This window comes from Microtus ochrogaster, chromosome 5 (genome assembly GCF_000317375.1).
Source record: "Microtus ochrogaster isolate Prairie Vole_2 chromosome 5, MicOch1.0, whole genome shotgun sequence".
Taxonomy (NCBI): Eukaryota; Metazoa; Chordata; class Mammalia; order Rodentia; family Cricetidae; genus Microtus; species Microtus ochrogaster.
Window position 1 is genome coordinate 40,284,877 of NC_022012.1, and position 9,962 is coordinate 40,294,838.

A 9,962-nucleotide genomic window follows, 5' to 3' on the forward strand; every position below is an offset into this window, starting at 1 on the left:
GTACCTATTCAGCTACTTAAAAATTTAATTGTAAAGTTCTAGTCCTTGAAAGCTATTTAGGATAATAAGAAATGCGGGTTAGTAGTTGGTCATCTACAACAATCAAATTTGTGGCTATGTTAGGTATGTTGTCAAGGTGAAACATATATTTTAGGTAGATAAGTGGTCTTTAAACACTTCAGAGCCCTGAAGAATATGGCATTTAAGACATTTTAATAACTAAGACTTTTCATGGTAGTGAGACATGTTTGCTCCTGATAGCACCAATTTATTTTAAAACAAAATAAAAACAAACAAACAACAACAACAAAAAAACCAGATGATGGGCATCAAAGAATCTCTATATGGAGGAGTTTGCTTTTATTGTGGCAAAGTTAGACACTGGGCAAGAAACTGCCTTGCCTCTACTGCTGAAAGCATGATGTCCGAATTGGACAAGCAGGACACAAAAGGAAGTGACTACTGAGCTTTGCCAAGATGAGGTAGAACGGTTCTTCAAAATTCCTGCTTCACAGAAAAGAGTCAGATATTCCAGGTCTTTAGGCCAAAGATGGATGCCCCAATGTTGCAGAGGAAACTTGGGTGACTGTCCGGACAGTCAGCTGTCTTTGTCATCTCTATAGTTTGGGAAGTCATTTCCTCTGCACTTCCTGCTTACTCAGGCAATATTATATCCTTCTTGAGTCTCTGACAGGGTTGAAGAATAAATAGATAGTTATAGTTTTACAGTTTTCTTTGTCATCAAATTCAGAGAAAAAAATCTACAAAAGAGATTTAAAGTTTATAAGGTTGAGAAATATAAAAGCTTAAGTTATTTATCTGAGAAAATGTTTTAATGTCTAAAAAGATATTTTTAGGATGGTAGTATATGATAGAAAGTGAATTAAGGGGGTTGGAGAGATGGCTCAGTGGTTAAGAGTACTGCTTGCTCTTCCAAAGGTCCTGAGTTCAATTCCCAGCAACCACATGGTGGCTCACAACCATCTGTAATGAGATCTGGTGCCCTCTTCTGGCCTGCAGGCAGAGCACTGAGAATATTGTATACATAATAAAAAATTAAAAAAAAGAAAGTGAATTAAGTTAAAAAATTTGGACTCACCAGTATAGGATAGATAGTATATTCTCTGAATTTGCCGAATGCAAATGGCCTGGACATTGTGAATATAATTCTGAGAATTGTTCTTATTGTGCAGTTTAAGTTTAAAACCTTCCCTTTTTATTTAGACAATACCAGATAGTTGTTCTTATTGTATATAGTAGTACTGTATTAAAGCTAAAACCTTCCCTTTTTATATAGGCAATACCCGATAGTTGTTCCTATTGTATATAGTATTACTGTATTAGAGTTAAAACCATTCCCTTTTATTTAGACAAAAGGGGGGAAATATTTCAGGAGATTTATTCTCACTGACACTCCAAGGCTTCCAATAAAATTAAACCTTGAATTAGAAGGCAAAGTCAATGTTCGGCTGGCCAGAATTAGACATAGAGGTTTTGGAGGACTGAGCTAGAAGGGCACAGGAAGTAGTAGGGAGGGCCTTAGAAAGATGTGTGATTTTATCAGTCTGGAAGTGTGGAGGGGCAGGGTTAGCTGATTGTTCCTCTGTCACTCTTCAGATCTATCAGGTTTTTACCCTAATATCTGACTCCCGAGTTTTATTTAATAATAGAACAATATAAATAATTGCTTCATCTGGTGATTCATTTTGTTGTTTGTTTTTGTTTTAATTTTCTTTCAGGGGGAGGTTATAATGGTGGAGGGTAGATATGGAAGGACTGGGAAGTGAGTGGGATTGGGATGCATGATGTGAAATTACTGAAGAATCAATAAAATTATGGGGGGAAAAAGACACTGAAGACAGAAGCTAGGTTTGGTGATGTGTTTGTAATCCCAGAATTTTGGAGATGGAGGTAGGAAGGACAGGAGTTCAAAGGCAGTTTTGGTACCCTGTCATTAAAAAAAAAAGTTAGCACTATACCTCCAGGGACTGAATGAAGGCGCTTCCCAGATCCTGTCCCTGATGGGAAGTTAATGCAGGCTTCCCACAGCAGCTGTGCTGGCCTTAGGGTTCTGTTACTTCTGAGATTTTACCTGTAAATCCCCATAGCCAGCATCTTGGCATCTCAGTGTTGAGGAGGCTGAAGCAGGAGGGTCAGGAAGAAATTCAAGATCATCCTTGGCTTCATAATGAGCTAGAGGCCAGCCTCGGCTACATAAGACCTAGTCTCAAAAAAAAAAAAAAAAGGAAAGAAAGAGATTGATCAGATATATAATCCATATTTGAAGTGGAAAAAATATTCTACAAATCAGTGTGACCGTTGGGGCCAGAGCTGCTGCTTTGGTCTCTGAACCTCTTGCTCATCTGGTCCTCTGAAAAGACAAGGGGTTAGGGCTGTAGCTCGGTCCCCAGCACATAGAAACCAGACACGACACTTGCCTATCCTTTGGGAGGAAATGCAGGAGGACCAGAAGTTCACGGTTTCCGTTGAGTTGGAGGTCAACCTGGGACTGCTTGAAACCCTGTCTTAGAACAAACAAACAAACAAACAAACAAAACCAGTCAAAACAAGTCATTAATGGGAAAGTTTCTAAGTCTAAATAAGGCCTACAGTTTAGTTCATAGAAATTGCCAGTGTTGTGTCTCTCAGTTTTGTGATGTCCAATAGTTAATAAAAGCTTAAGATTAGAGGAACTGGGTAAAGAATACACTGTGCTGTCTCTACAAATATCTTTAAACTTGTCCTCTAACCCTAAAATAGAAAAGACCCTTAGGGTTAGGAAGATGGCTTGGTGATGAAGGCACTTGCTGCCAAGTTTGATGACCTGAGTCTGATTCTCAGGTTCCACATGGTGGAGGCAAAGAACTGACACCTGCAAATTGTCCTCAGACCTCCATATACACACCTTTGTATACACACCCCAGTATACACACCTCCATATACACACCTCCATACACACCTCCGTATACACACCTCCATTGTACACATCTCCATATACACATCTCCATTGTACACACCTCCATATACACATCTCTATTGTACACACCTCCATATACACCTCTGTATACACATCTCCATTGTACACATCTCCATTGTACACACCTCCATTATACACATCTCCATACACGCCTCCATATACACACGTCAGCCTGTATCCACCTGGCCACACACAAAAAGGAAATAAGAGTATAAGCTTTAAAATTGTTTTTAAAGCCTTTCAACTGCCTCCAAAAAATTCAGGCTCCGGATCCAGGTGTCTGAGGTTCTTCTTCAGGAGGTCTAGCCTACCCCTTGCCTTGGATCCAGGTGGCGGTGAACGCATTCAAGTTTTAACCCATTGTCACAGCCCTTCTGTGTGGTGGTCTTCTCGACTTACTGGCTCACGTTCTAACTGCAGTTTTAAGGGTCTCACAGGTTCTCAAGGACAAGGTACTGTTTGTCTTAGACCCAGGTGTTCTAGAAATCCTTAATCATCTTTCCTTCACCACAGAGGAGTTTATCGTGTTTTCAAGCAGAGACTGAAGTGTAGGAAGAGAATAAGGGTTCTGTTTCTGGTAGGCTTTGTGCTTAGTAGCCTTAATTAAGATGTATAGGGTTTCTGTGCCTCTCTCCAGAGATCCCTAGCCTGCCTAGCTTCAGCTGGCTGTCATTCCCTAGGCTGGTCACGAGAGGGCAGTGCAGCATGCCTTTTCTCAATTGAGGCTGGTAGTGTCCTGGTTTTCATACTCTTCAAAATATTGGGCGTGGTGTGCTAGCTTTTAATCCCAGTATTTGGAGGACAGAAATAGGTGGATCTCTGTGAGTTCAAGGCCAGTCTAGTCTATATAGTGAGTTCCAGGAAAGCCAGGTCTATGTAGAGAACCCTGTCTCAATAAAAAAAAAAAAAGAGAAAGAAAAGCAAAGAAGAAAGAAAGAAAGAAAGAAAGAAAGAAAGAAAGAAAGAAAGAAAGAAAGAAAGAAAGAAAGAGGTGTATCTTGAGCAGTCTCAAGGATAAGGAAGCTTACCTCCAATACCTTGACTCCCCAGCCACACCTAGGAACATATTTTCAGGACAGTCACCTAGTAGTTAGATTTTGATCAGAGTCTTTCTTGGGTTTGGGGGGACCTTCCTGTACCTGGAAGACATCTTAAAAATTTTAATGTCATTGTGTGGTATAATGTGTTTGCATGCATGAAGTTTGTGTATGTGAGCATGCGTATCCAGGTATGGACATGCCATGTGTACAGGTGGGGGACAACCTGGGACGTCAGGTCTCTCCCTCCACCATGGTTCCAGGGATTAAACGCAGATTATCAGGCTTGCTCGGTAAGACTTCACCCTCTGAGTCAGTTCACCCATCCCCCCCCCCCTTTTAAGAAAATACAGAAGCTTTTGTCCTCTCCTGCATCCACTGTCTCTCCTCTACTCTTAGGTCTAAACTGATTTTCTTAACTTTGATTTTGTTTTGTTTGAGACGGGGTTTCACTAGGTAGCCCAGGCTGGCCTTGAAATCACCGTAATCCTCCTGTCTCAGCCTCCCAAACCCTGGAATTATAAGGGTGTGTGCCACTTCCACACTGATCTCATCAATGAACAACACAGGAAACCACAGAATTGTACATGTTAACAGGGTTACTCTTACAGCGTGTGCGGTCTACCTCACGTTAAAAAGAAAGACCGGGAGCAGCCCCTCAGGTGGCTTGAGCAGAATATAATTCATCGGTGGTGCGTTCTTGAGAAGCCTGGGTGCTTTGCCATTGCCTCATTGATTAGAGAAATTACTGACCTTCCCTCTCAGGTCTTCTGGAACATGCTTGCCCTTCTGAGACATATGGGACAGCATTCCTTCCCAAGACATGACTCACCCGTGCCCTGCTGCCATCACGAGACATCACATGGATGGTGGTAAGAATGGTGGCAACTGGTCTAAGAGCTGAGTCTAGGATGAGGAAGGTGGTTCAGAGATCTTTGGGGGGTTTTGTTTGCTTGCTTGTTTTTCTTTTTAAATTCAGGGTTTCATGTAGCCCAGGCTATCCTCAAACTCCTTAAGTAGTACAGGGATCTTTCTGCCTCCACCTCCCAAGTGCTGTTATGTGCCATCACGCCTGGGACACATGTATGACAGGGTCTCACACTACAGCCCAAGCTGGCCTGGAACTTACAGCAATCTTGTCTCAGCTGAGTGCTGGGATTTACAGGCACAGCTTCTATGGTGTTTCCTCAGAAGTTATTCAGGCAGTCTCTTTCTCCAGATGTTCTTTTTTTGAGGCCAAAATTCTGGCGCTGACCTGGAAAGCAGGCAGGGAGATTATGGGTCCAAGATAGGGCTGAGTCCTACCTGACTTGGTCCTTGGTTGCCAGTACAGACTTAGGTACTGTGCCTGGGAAGGACTGGTCTCGCCCTTGTACCTGATTGATTTTTCCTACTCAGTTGAGAAAGTGTTGTTCTTGTGTTTGATGCCATTGCTCTTGGGCTTATACAACTTCACTCTTCCAGTAAACAAGGGCATGTAGGTGAGCCTGGTGTGGACTTGATCCTCAAATGGCACCTGCGAACCCAGCACATGGGAGGGGACAGAGCAGTCAGCTGAAAGAGGACTAAGTCAGTTAAGGAATCACAAGGAGCATGCTTTTGTTCTGCCTTAGGTGAAAATGGAATCTGTAGGGGCTGGAGAGATGGCTTAGTGGTTAAGAGCAGGTACTGCTTTTGTGGAGGACTTGAGTTTGGTTCCTAGCACCCAAGCTGAATCGCTTACATAACCATCGGTAACTTCAACTCCTGGGGCTCAGACATTTCTCGCTTCTGAGGTCACCTGCATTCAAATGTACATACTCACATCCAGACATACACACATGTATGTAATAATCATAATCATAATAACATATAAAAACGGGATCATTAGTACTTAGTAAGCAGGACTGGGAAATACTCTTGTTCACAATCTCTCTGAAGGCAAGGGAGATACTAGCTGAGAGGGTGAAGTCACCCACTACCAAGCCTGGTGGTGGGGCTGGAGAGGCGACTCAGTGGTTAGGAGCTGCCAGCTCACAAATGTCTCTTGGATCTGATGCCCTCTTCTGGCCTCCACAGGCACCAGGCACGTTTGTGGTGTACAGATGTGCAAGCAGGCAAAACACCCATACACAGAAAATATAATAATACAAAAAAGGGTTTTTTGGTCTTTGTTTTTTTTTTTTTTTTTAGATAAACTGCTGTATAGTTCCTACCAGGGGTTTTTCTTTTCCTTTCTTTCTTTTCCTTTCTTTTTCTTTTCTTTTCTTTTCTCTTTTCTTTTCTTTCTTTTTTTTTCTTTTCTTTTTTTTTTTTTTTGAGACAGGGTTTCGCTATAGTTTTAGAGCCTGTCCTGGAACTAGCTCTTGTAGACCAGGCTGACCTCAAACTCACAGAGATCCGCCTGCCTCTGCCTCCCAAGTGCTGGGATTAAAGGCGTGCGCCACCACAGCCCCAACTTCCTACCAGGGGTTTTTCGTTGTTTCCATAGCGCCCTTGGGGCTGAGTCCTCCAGTCCTGGAAGAAGTGGTTGCCGGTCAGTTCAGCTTGGAATTTGCCTTGGAAGATTCCAGGTGTGTGTGTGGGCCACTTGCTCTTGACTCTTCTCGACAGGAGCTTGAGAGGTGGCAGACAGGACACCTGGGAAAGAAAGACAGAACAGCTTTAACACTAGCCAAGGATGACCTTGAACTTCCCACCCTCCTGCTCGCACCTTCCAAGTGCTGAGTGCCAAACTATGCCCTGTTTATATCTGCTGGAAATCAGAGTTGGGGTTTCATGGATGTTGAGGAAGCTCTCTGCCACCCCAGGCCTGGTTACCTCTTGACAGGGGAGCTTGGGCATTTTACCCTGGATGTTGTGGCTTCATCAAACTTGGCAGTGCTCTTTGTCCCCATACTCGCTATCCCTGGCTTTGTCTGGCTCAGCTCCTGATGTGCGTGGGTCGTGGGCCAGCCGGGTGCCATTTCCCTTGACACACGTTGTGCGGATTGGCTGCATAGGGAACAAAAGATTCTAGTGGTGGTCACCTCTCCCTTTGAGCCAACTCAGATGACCTGAACAGAAGGGCCCTGTAGCCTGGGCTTGCCTCCTGGCCTTTCGTTTGTGGGTTTGCCTAAATGAAACAATATATTTTCGGGTCCTTGCAAATGAAAACTTCTTTATTGCTTCTCTGGAAAGAAGTTTCTTCTCCACATCTCTGTTATCATGCTGTGTCTTAGCAGAGAAAATGAGACACCTGCCACCACAGGATGGGACACCGGGAGCGTACTAAACACTGCCTAGCAGGCAGCTAGGGACTGCAGGCAGCTTAGAGAATGGGGGTTCGGGGTTGAGAGAGCTTGGACGTGTGTTTGCTGGTGGGGTATATAGCTCTTTGTGTAACTAGGCTGATGCACGGGTCGCTATGAGGAACACATCATCTGTAAAGCACACAGTGGTGTCTCTGGGCTCAAGCTGGGTTTCCTAACTGGGTAGAGATGCCTTAAAAGACCGTCTGGGGACAGAGGCCAGGACAAAGATGCTCTGTACTCCAGTGAGACTGGGAAGCCTGCGTCTTCCTAGTTTGCAGTGGGGACTTTATGTCTCCCATGAATACACAGGGGATGGGGCTGACCCTGAATTTAGGACCCTCACTCCCATACCAGTTTGCCCTTGTTCAAATCTCAGGTGAAGTCAAAGGTCTAAGTTAAAGCTGAGCTAGAGGGAAGTCCAAAATTCCTGAAGACTGAGCCCTTTGCTCTGTAGCTTGACAACTGTTTTTCTGAGGTGACAGATAGTGCACTTCTAATATTACCGGACCCTTGGGAAACAGGCCCCTCCCTGCCTTTCTCCCACCCATACTGCCCCGCTGGAGGATTGCTCTTAGTTCTAGATACTCACACATTCCCCTGACTGCTCTTGTCTAGACCAAGTGAGAGGACTTGACTCCACATTGGAACTTGGATGTTATTCTGGTCCTGGCTGACATACCCCTTGTGGCTCTGATATCCTCTTGCTGCTGTTCTTCTGCCCTGAATGTGACCTGGAAGGATTACATAGGGAGCTGAGGATGGCCTTGAACTTCTCATCTTCTTGCTTCTACCTCGCAAGTGATGGGGTATGTATCACCGTGCCAGCACCATGCAATAATGGATCTCAAACCCAGGGCTTTGTGCCTGCAAGACAGGCACGCTGGGGACTAAGCTACCTCCCAGCCTCTGTCCATCCCTTTGCTTTGAAAGCCTGGCCTGCAGGACTGTCATCAGGCCCACCCAGAGTAGGGAGGAGGGAAGAGGGAGGAGGGAAGGCTGTGTGGTGGTAAGTGGTGTGACACCTTCCAGAGCTAGACAATGCCTGAAGGGCTACTGCTGAACCAAGCCTTTGCCTTGTACTGTATTTCACTGAGATCAGTCTGGGGGCCGGGATAGGACTCAACAAGGTGTTTGAGAATGGGGGTTCAAATTTTGCTTTATGTTCAACGTCATCCTCCACTCCTTCTTAACTCCCCCCCCCATTAATTCTCACTTGCATGGGAGGGCTCGCCCCTGTGGTGTGGCACGTCCTCCATCTTCCAGGGCTTGAGCCATTCTCTGTGGTGCTGGCTGTGTCCACTCGAGCTCTTTCTCTGCAGTGGAACCTCCTCGAGCAGCGGAAGGCGGTATTTAACATCTGTTGGCGCGATTTCCTCCCCTTTTAGCCTCTGGAGGGCAACCCCAGGCTGCTGATTTCTCTGCTGGGAAGTTTACTTGGTCAGAGGGGTCATTGCTGGGGTTAAGTAGGGGAAAGAGAGTATGTGTGTGGGTGGGGTGGGGTGATCTTAGTTTCCTAGAGTAAACATCTGTCAGTGTCAACTAGAAAGTTACTTGTCTGGGTGCTGGAGAGATGCTGGTTAAGAGCACTGGCTGTTCTTCCAGAGGTCCTGAATTCAATTCCCAGCAACCACATGGTGACTCACAACCACCTGTAATGAGATCTGGTGCCCTCTTCTGGCCTGAGGGCATACATGCAGGCTGAATACTGTATATATAATAAATACTTTTTTTTTTTTATTTTGGTTTTTCGAGACAGGGTTTCTCTGTGGCTTTGGAGCCTGTCCTGGAACTAGCTCTGTAGACTAGGCTGGTCTTGAACTCACAGAGATCCGCCTGCCTCTGCCTCCTGAATGCTGGGATTAAAGGCGTGCGCCACCACCGCCCAGCACTTTTTTTTTTTTTTTAAGTTACTTGTCTGAGCTGCAATGTTCTTACCTGCAAATAGTCCCCTTTCTGGGTTCCTGAGAAGATCTGAACTAAGGACTTAGTCTCGTGCTTAGCATGTAGTAAGTCCTTTTAAATGGTTGTGATCTTTTTAGACGATGCTGCATTAGTGACATGAGTTGGGGCTTGATTGGAGTCCTTAACTTTACCTGAACACCGGGGGCACTATCCTCCAGTCCCATGGGGGCAGCCAGGGACTCTTGCTGGGTGGACTTGGAAGAGTTGTCAAGCAGGTAGGATCTTCTGTTCCCAGGAGAGAGAGTGCCTAGCGTGGGGAGAAGAACTAAGGACCATCTTAGCCCTCCTACCTGCGGGCAGCTTTCTGCTACCCATCACTCAGCAAGGGGAGAACAAGGCATGGGCATTATGTTCAGATGGGTCCCAGCAGTAATTTATTTGAGTCTGTTCAGTGTAAGAAGTTGAGGGGAAGGATTGGAGTGGGATGGAGATGGCTGTCTGCATGTAGGGGCACACGGCAAAGGCAATCTTCCTTCCCTGCCCCTTCTATCCCCCATTTGTCCATCCCTGCTGCCTTCCTCCTTCCATTCTTCCCTCCCTCCCTCCCTTCCATCCTCTATCCCCATCCATCCATCCATCCATCCATCCATCCATCCATCCATCCCTCCGTCCCTCCCTGCTTCCTTTCTCTCTCCACTCCTCCTTCCCCCTCCCTCTCTCCCTTCTCTCCTCCCTCCTTCCCTCCCTCCCTTCCATCCTCTATCCCCATCCATC

The 9,962-nt window shown here is 45.5% G+C and overlaps 1 pseudogene; it reads right to left on the bottom strand.

The window, feature by feature from the left end:
• Positions 1 to 5,212: 5,212 nt before the first annotated feature.
• Positions 5,213 to 9,962, bottom strand: part of LOC101994064 — a 5,450-nt pseudogene continuing 700 nt past the window's right edge.